We start from the raw sequence: 8,594 nt of genomic DNA, 5'->3' as shown, positions 1-8,594 counted from the left end.
TGTGGCCCCACAGCCCGTGGTGCTGCGGGCTTTGCAGCGGCCGTCAGCCTCGGCGCCACTGGCGCCCACCTGGCGCCGCCGCGCTAGCCTTCGAAGCATTTTCCGGTAGGGCCGCGGCTCTAGCCACAGCTCCCACGCCCGAAGATCCAGGAGAGAAAGCCGTGCCTCGTTGGAAAGCTCTTTGGCAGCCGCTCGCGTGGCCCCACAACCTGTGGGGCTGCGGGCTTTGCGGCGTTCGTCAGCCTCGGCGCCACCATCACCCACGTGGCGCCGCCTCGCCAGCCTGCGAAGCATTTTCCGGTAGGGCCGCGGCTCTGGCCACAGCTCCCACGCCCGAAGAGCCAGGAGGGAAAGCCGTGCCTCGTTGGAAAGCTCTTTGGCAGCTGTTCGCGTGGCCCCACAGCCTGTGGGGCTGCGGGCTTTGCGGCTGCCGTCAGCCTCGGCGCCACCGGCGCCAACGTGGCGCCGCCGCGCCAGCCTGCGAAGCATTTTCCGGTAGGGCCGCGGCAGTGGCCACAGCTGCCACGCCCGAAGAACCAGGAGGGAAAGCTGTGCCTCGTTGGAAAGCTCTTTGGCAGCCGCTCGCGTGGCCCCACAGCCTGTGGGGCTGCGGGCTTTGCGGCGTTCGTCAGCTTCGGCGCCACCGGCACCCAAGTGGCGCCGCCTCGCCAGCCTGCGAAGCATTTTCCGGTAGGGCCGCGGCTCTGGCCACAGCTCCCACGCCCGAAGAGCCAGGAGGGAAAGCCGTGCCTCGTTGGAAAGCTCTTTGGTAGCCGCTCGCGTGGCCCCACAGCCCGTGGGGCTGCGGGCTTTGCGGCGGTCATCAGCATCGGCGCCACCGGCGCCCACCTGGCGTCTCCGCGCCAGCCGGCGAAGCATTTTCCAGTAGGGCCGTGGCTCTGGCCACAGCTCCCACGCCCGAAGAGCCAGGAGGGAAAGCCGTGCCTCGTTGGAAAGCTCTTTGGCAGCTGCTCGCGTGGCCCCACAGCCCGTGGGGCTGCGGGCTTTGCGGCGGCCGTCAGTTTCGGCGAAACCGGCGCCCACCTGGCGCCGCCGCGCCAGCCTGCGAAGCATATTCCGGTAGGGCCGCGGCTCTGGCCACAGCTCCCACGCCCGAAGAGCCAGGAGGGAAAGCCGTGCCTCGTTGGAAAGCTCTTTGGCAGCCGCTCGCGTGGCCCCACAGCCCGTGGGGCTGCGGGCTTTGCGGCGGCCATCAGCCTCGGCGCCACCGGCGCCCACCTGGGGCGGCCGCGCCAGCCTGCGAAGCATTTTCCGGTAGGGCCGCGGCTCTTGCCACAGCTCCCACGCCCGAAGAGCCAGGAGGGAAAGCCGTGCCTCGTTGGAAAGCTCTTTGGCAGCCGCTCGCGTGGCCCCACACCCCGTGGGGCTGCGGGCTTTGCGGCGTCTGTCAGCCTCGGCGCCACCGGCGCCCACCTGGTGCCTCCGCGACAGCCCGCGAAGCATTTTCCGGTAGGGCCGCGGCTCTGGCCACAGCTCCCACGCCCGAAGAGCCAGGAGGGAAAGCCGTGCCTCGTTGGAAAGCTCTTTGGCAGCCGCTCGCGTGGCCCCACAGCCCGTGGGGCTGCGGGCTTTGCGGCGGCCGTCAGCCTCGGCGCCATAGGCGCCCACGTGGCGCCGCCGCGCCAGCCTGCGAAGCATTTTCCGGTAGGGCCGCAACTCTGGCCACAGCTCCCACGCCCGAAGAGCCAGGAGGGAAAGCCGTGCCTCCTTGGAAAGCTCTTTGGCAGCCGCTCGCGTGGCCCCACAGCCCGTGGGGCTGCGGGCTTTGCGGCGGCCGTCAGCCTCGGCACCACCGGCGCCCACCTGGCGCGGCCGCGCCAGCCTGCGAAGCATTTTCCGGTAGGGCCGCGGATCTGGCCACAGCTCTCACGCCCGAAGAGCCAGGAGGGAAAGCCGTGCCTCGTTGGAAAGCTGTTTTGCAGCCGCTTGCGTGGCCCCACAGCCCGTGGGGCTGCGGGCTTTGCAGCGGCCGTCAGCCTCGGCGCCATAGGCGCCCACGTGGCGCCTCCGCGCCAGCCTGCGAAGCATTTTCCGGTAGGGCCACGGCTCTGGCCACAGCTCCCACGCCCGAAGAGCCAGGAGGGAAAGCCGTGCCTCGTTGGAAAGCTCTTTGGCAGCCGCTCGCGTGGCCCCACAGATCGTGGGGCTGCGGGCTTTGCGGCGGCCGTCAGCCTCGGCGCCACCGGCGCCCACCTGGCGCAGCCGCGCCAGCCTGCAAAGCATTTTCCGGTAGGGCCGCGGCTCTGGCCACAGCTCCCACGCCCGAAGAGCCAGGAGGGAAAGCCGTGCCTCGTTGGAAAGCTCTTTGGCAGCCGCTCGCGTGGCCCCACAGCCCGTGGGGCTGCGGGCTTTGCGGCGGCCGTCAGCCTCGGCGCCATAGGCGCCCACCTGGCGCCTCCGCGCCAGCCCGCAAAGCATTTTCCAATAGGGCCGCGGCTCTGGCCACAGCTCCCACGCCCGAAGAGCCAGGAGGGAAAGCCGTGCCTCGTTGGAAAGCTCTTTGGCAGCCGCTCGCGTGGCCCCACAGATCGTGGGGCTGCGGGCTTTGCGGCGGCCGTCAGCCTCGGCGCCACCGGCGCCCACGTGGCGCCGCCGCGCCAGCCTGCGAAGCATTTTCCAGTAGGGCCGCGGCAGTGGCCACAGCTGCCACGCCCGAAGAACCAGGAGGGAAAGCTGTGCCTCCTTGGAAAGTTCTTTGGCAGCTGCTTGCGTGGCCCCACAGTCCGTGGGGCTGCGGGCTTTGCGGCGGCCGTCAGTTTCGGCGAAACCGGCGCCCACGTGGCGCCGCCGCGCCAGCCCGCGAAGCATTTTCCGGTAGGGCCGCGGCTCTGGCCACAGCTCCCACGCCCGAAGAGCCAGGAGGGAAAGCCGTCCCTCGTTGGAAACCTCTTTGGTAGCCGCTTGCGTGGCCCCACAGCCCGTGGGGCTGCGGGCTTTGCGGCGGCCATCAGCATCGGCGCCACCGGCGCCCACCTGGCGCCGCTGTGCCAGCCTGCGAAGCATTTTCCGGTAGGGCCGCGGCTCTAGCCACAGCTCCCACGCCCGAAGATCCAGGAGAGAAAGCCGTGCCTCGTTGGAAAGCTCTTTGGCAGCCGCTCGCGTGGCCCCACAGCCTGTGGGGCTGCGGGCTTTGCGGCGTTCGTCAGCTTCGGCGCCACCGGCACCCAAGTGGCGCCGCCTCGCCAGCCTGCGAAGCATTTTCCGGTAGGGCCGCGGCTCTGGCCACAGCTCCCACGCCCGAAGAGCCAGGAGGGAAAGCCGTGCCTCCTTGGAAAGCTCTTTGGCAGCCGCTCGCGTGGCCCCACAGCCCGTGGGGCTGCGGGCTTTGCGGCGGCCGTCAGCCTCGGCACCACCGGCGCCCACCTGGCGCGGCCGCGCCAGCCTGCGAAGCATTTTCCGGTAGGGCCGCGGATCTGGCCACAGCTCTCACGCCCGAAGAGCCAGGAGGGAAAGCCGTGCCTCGTTGGAAAGCTGTTTTGCAGCCGCTTGCGTGGCCCCACAGCCCGTGGGGCTGCGGGCTTTGCAGCGGCCGTCAGCCTCGGCGCCATAGGCGCCCACGTGGCGCCTCCGCGCCAGCCTGCGAAGCATTTTCCGGTAGGGCCACGGCTCTGGCCACAGCTCCCACGCCCGAAGAGCCAGGAGGGAAAGCCGTGCCTCGTTGGAAAGCTCTTTGGCAGCCGCTCGCGTGGCCCCACAGATCGTGGGGCTGCGGGCTTTGCGGCGGCCGTCAGCCTCGGCGCCACCGGCGCCCACCTGGCGCAGCCGCGCCAGCCTGCAAAGCATTTTCCGGTAGGGCCGCGGCTCTGGCCACAGCTCCCACGCCCGAAGAGCCAGGAGGGAAAGCCGTGCCTCGTTGGAAAGCTCTTTGGCAGCCGCTCGCGTGGCCCCACAGCCCGTGGGGCTGCGGGCTTTGCGGCGGCCGTCAGCCTCGGCGCCATAGGCGCCCACCTGGCGCCTCCGCGCCAGCCCGCAAAGCATTTTCCAATAGGGCCGCGGCTCTGGCCACAGCTCCCACGCCCGAAGAGCCAGGAGGGAAAGCCGTGCCTCGTTGGAAAGCTCTTTGGCAGCCGCTCGCGTGGCCCCACAGATCGTGGGGCTGCGGGCTTTGCGGCGGCCGTCAGCCTCGGCGCCACCGGCGCCCACGTGGCGCCGCCGCGCCAGCCTGCGAAGCATTTTCCAGTAGGGCCGCGGCAGTGGCCACAGCTGCCACGCCCGAAGAACCAGGAGGGAAAGCTGTGCCTCCTTGGAAAGTTCTTTGGCAGCTGCTTGCGTGGCCCCACAGTCCGTGGGGCTGCGGGCTTTGCGGCGGCCGTCAGTTTCGGCGAAACCGGCGCCCACGTGGCGCCGCCGCGCCAGCCCGCGAAGCATTTTCCGGTAGGGCCGCGGCTCTGGCCACAGCTCCCACGCCCGAAGAGCCAGGAGGGAAAGCCGTCCCTCGTTGGAAACCTCTTTGGTAGCCGCTTGCGTGGCCCCACAGCCCGTGGGGCTGCGGGCTTTGCGGCGGCCATCAGCATCGGCGCCACCGGCGCCCACCTGGCGCCGCTGTGCCAGCCTGCGAAGCATTTTCCGGTAGGGCCGCGGCTCTAGCCACAGCTCCCACGCCCGAAGATCCAGGAGAGAAAGCCGTGCCTCGTTGGAAAGCTCTTTGGCAGCCGCTCGCGTGGCCCCACAGCCTGTGGGGCTGCGGACTTTGCGGCGTTCGTCAGCTTCGGCGCCACCGGCACCCAAGTGGCGCCGCCTCGCCAGCCTGCGAAGCATTTTCCGGTAGGGCCGCGGCTCTGGCCACAGCTCCCACGCCCGAAGAGCCAGGAGGGAAAGCCGTGCCTCGTTGGAAAGCTCTTTGGCAGCCGCTCGCGTGGCCCCACAGCCCGTGGGGCTGCGGGCTTTGCGGCGGCCATCAGCATCGGCGCCACCGGCGCCCACCTGGCGTCTTCGCGCCAGCCGGCGAAGCATTTTCCAGTAGGGCCGTGGCTCTGACCACAGCTCCCACGCCCGAAGAGCCAGGAGGGAAAGCCGTGCCTCGTTGGAAAGCTCTTTGGCAGCTGCTCGCGTGGCCCCACAGCCCGTGGGGCTGCGGGCTTTGCGGCGGCCGTCAGTTTCGGCGAAACCGGCGCCCACCTGGCGCCGCCGCGCCAGCCTGCGAAGCATTTTCCGGTAGGGCCGCGGCTCTGGCCACAGCTCCCACGCCCGAAGAGCCAGGAGGGAAAGCCGTGCCTCGTTGGAAAGCTCTTTGGCAGCCGCTCGCGTGGCCCCACAGCCCGTGGGGCTGCGGGCTTTGCGGCGGCCATCAGCCTCGGCGCCACCGGCGCCCACCTGGGGCGGCCGCGCCAGCCTGCGAAGCATTTTCCGGTAGGGCCGCGGCTCTTGCCACAGCTCCCACGCCCGAAGAGCCAGGAGGGAAAGCCGTGCCTCGTTGGAAAGCTCTTTGGCAGCCGCTCGCTTGGCCCCACACCCCGTCGGGCTGCGGGCTTTGCGGCGTCCGTCAGCCTCGGCGCCACCGGCGCCCACCTGGTGCCTCCGCGACATCCCGCGAAGCATTTTCCGGTAGGGCCGCGGCTCTGGCCACAGCTCCCACGCCCGAAGAGCCAGGAGGGAAAGCCGTGCCTCGTTGGAAAGCTCTTTGGCAGCCGCTCGCGTGGCCCCACAGCCCGTGGGGCTGCGGGCTTTGCGGCGGCCGTCAGCCTCGGCGCCATAGGCGCCCACGTGGCGCCGCCGCGCCAGCCTGCGAAGCATTTTCCGGTAGGGCCGCAACTCTGGCCACAGCTCCCACGCCCGAAGAGCCAGGAGGGAAAGCCGTGCCTCGTTGGAAAGCTGCTTTGCAGCCGCTTGCGTGGCCCCACAGCCCGTGGGGCTGCGGGCTTTGCAGCGGCCGTCAGCCTCGGCGCCATAGGCGCCCACGTGGCGCCTCCGCGCCAGCCTGCGAAGCATTTTCCGGTAGGGCCACGGCTCTGGCCACAGCTCCCACGCCCGAAGAGCCAGGAGGGAAAGCCGTGCCTCGTTGGAAAGCTCTTTGGCAGCCGCTCGCGTGGCCCCACAGCCCGTGGGGCTGCGGGCTTTGCGGCGGCCGTCAGCCTCGGCGCCACCGGCGCCCACCTGGCGCGGCCGCGCCAGCCTGCAAAGCATTTTCCGGTAGGGCCGCGGCTCTGGCCACAGCTCCCACGCCCGAAGAGCCAGGAGGGAAAGCCGTGCCTCGTTGGAAAGCTCTTTGGCAGCCGCTCGCGTGGCCCCACAGCCCGTGGGGCTGCGGGCTTTGCGGCGGCCGTCAGCCTCGGCGCCATAGGCGCCCACCTGGCGCCTCCGCGCCAGCCCGCAAAGCATTTTCCGGTAGGGCCGCGGCTCTGGCCACAGCTCCCACGCCCGAAGAGCCAGGAGGGAAAGCCGTGCCTCGTTGGAAAGCTCTTTGGCAGCCGCTCGCGTGGCCCCACAGCCCGTGGGGCTGCGGGCTTTGCGGCGGCCGTCAGCCTCGGCGCCACCGGCGCCCACCTGGCGCCGCTGTGCCAGCCTGCGAAGCATTTTCCGGTAGGGCCACTTCTCTGGCCAGAGCTCCCACGCCCGAAGAGCCAGGAGGGAAAGCCGTGCCTCGTTGGAAAGCTCTTTGGCAGCCGGTCGCGTGGCCCCACAGCCCGTGGGGCTGCGGGCTTTGCGGCGGCCGTCAGCCTCGGCGCCACCGGCACCCACGTGGCGCCGCCTCGCCAGCCTGCGAAAAATTTTCTGGTAGGGGCGTGGCTCTGGCCAGAGCTCCCACGCCCGAAGAGCCAGGAGGGAAAGCCGTGCCTCGTTGGAAACCTCTTTGGTAGCCGCTCGCGTGGCCCCACAGCCCGTGGGGCTGCGGGCTTTGCGGCGGCCATCATCATCGGCGCCACCGGCGCCCACCTGGCGCCGCTGTGCCAGCCTGCGAAGCATTTTCCGGTAGGGCCGCGGCTCTGGCCACAGCTCCCACGCCCGAAGAGCCAGGAGGGAAAGCCGTGCCTCGTTGGAAAGCTCTTTGGCAGCTGCTCGCGTGGCCCCACAGCCCGTGGGGCTGCGGGCTTTGCGGCGGCCGTCAGCCTCGGCGCCACTGGCGCCCACCTGGCGCCGCCGCGCTAGCCTGCGAAGCATTTTCCGGTAGGGCCGCGGCTCTGGCCACAGCTCCCACGCCCGAAGAGCCAGGAGGGAAAGCCGTGCCTCGTTGGAAAGCTCTTTGGCAGCCGCTCGCGTGGCCCCACAGCCTGTGGGGCTGCGGGCTTTGCGGCGGCCGTCAGCCTCGGCGCCACCGGCCCCCAAGTGGCGCCGTCGCGCCAGCCTGCGAAGCATTTTCCGGTAGGGCTGCGGCTCTAGCCACAGCTGCCACGCCCGAAGAACCAGGAGGGAAAGCCGGGCCTCCTTGGAAAGTTATTTGGCAGCCGCTCGCGTGGCCCCACAGCCCGTGGGGCTGCGGGCTTTGTGGCGGCCGTCAGCCTCGGCGCCGCCAGCGCCCACCTGGCGCCGCCGCGCTAGCCTTCGAAGCATTTTCCGGTAGGGCCGCGGCTCTAGCCACAGCTCCCACGCCCGAAGATCCAGGAGAGAAAGCCGTGCCTCGTTGGAAAGCTCTTTGGCAGACGCTCGCGTGGCCCCACAACCTGTGGGGCTGCGGGATTTGCGGCGTTCGTCAGCCTCGGCGCCACCAGCACCCACGTGGCGCCGCCTCGCCAGCCTGCGAAGCATTTTCCGGTAGGGCCGCGGCTCTGGCCACAGCTCCCACGCCCGAAGAGCCAGGAGGGAAAGCCGTGCCTCGTTGGAAAGCTCTTTGGCAGCCGCTCGCGTGGCCCCACAGCCCGTGGGGCTGCGGGCTTTGCGGCGGCCGTCAGCCTCGGCGCCACCGGCACCCACGTGGCGCCGCCTCGCCAGCCTGCGAAGAATATTCTGGTAGGGGCGCGGCTCTGGCCACAGCTCCCACGCCTGAAGAGCCAGGAGGGAAAGCCGTGCCTCGTTGGAAAGCTCTTTGGTAGCCGCTCGCGTGGCCCCACAGCCCGTGGGGCTGCGGGCTTTGCGGCGGCCATCAGCATCGGCGCCACCGGCGCCCACCTGGCGCCGCTGTGCCAGCCTGCGAAGCACTTTCCGGTAGGGCCGCGGCTCTGGCCACAGCTCCCACGCCCGAAGAGCCAGGAGGGAAAGCCGTGCCTCGTTGGAAAGCTCTTTGGCAGCCGCTCGCGTGGCCCCACAGCCCGTGGGGCTGCGGGCTTTGCGGCGGCCGTCAGCCTCGGCGCCACTGGCGCCCACCTGGCGCCGCCGCGCTAGCCTGCGAAGCATTTTCCGGTAGGGCTGCGGCTCTAGCCACAGCTCCCACGCCCGAAGATCCAGGAGAGAAAGCCATGCCTCGTTGGAAAGCTCTTTGGCAGCCGCGCTAGCCTTCGAAGCATTTTCCGGTAGGGCTGCGGCTCTAGCCACAGCTCCCACGCCCGAAGATCCAGGAGAGAAAGCCATGCCTCGTTGGAAAGCTCTTTGGCAGCCGCTCGCGTGGCCCCACAGCCTGTGGGGCTGCGGGCTTTGCGGCGGCCGTCACCCTCGGCGCCACCGGCGCCCACCTGGCGCCGCCGCGCCAGCCTGCGAAGCAT

This window comes from Chroicocephalus ridibundus, unplaced genomic scaffold, assembly GCF_963924245.1.
Source record: "Chroicocephalus ridibundus unplaced genomic scaffold, bChrRid1.1 SCAFFOLD_70, whole genome shotgun sequence".
Classification (NCBI taxonomy): Eukaryota; Metazoa; Chordata; class Aves; order Charadriiformes; family Laridae; genus Chroicocephalus; species Chroicocephalus ridibundus.
The sequence above is the reverse complement of the archived record's forward strand: the minus strand, read 5'-3'. Positions refer to the sequence as shown.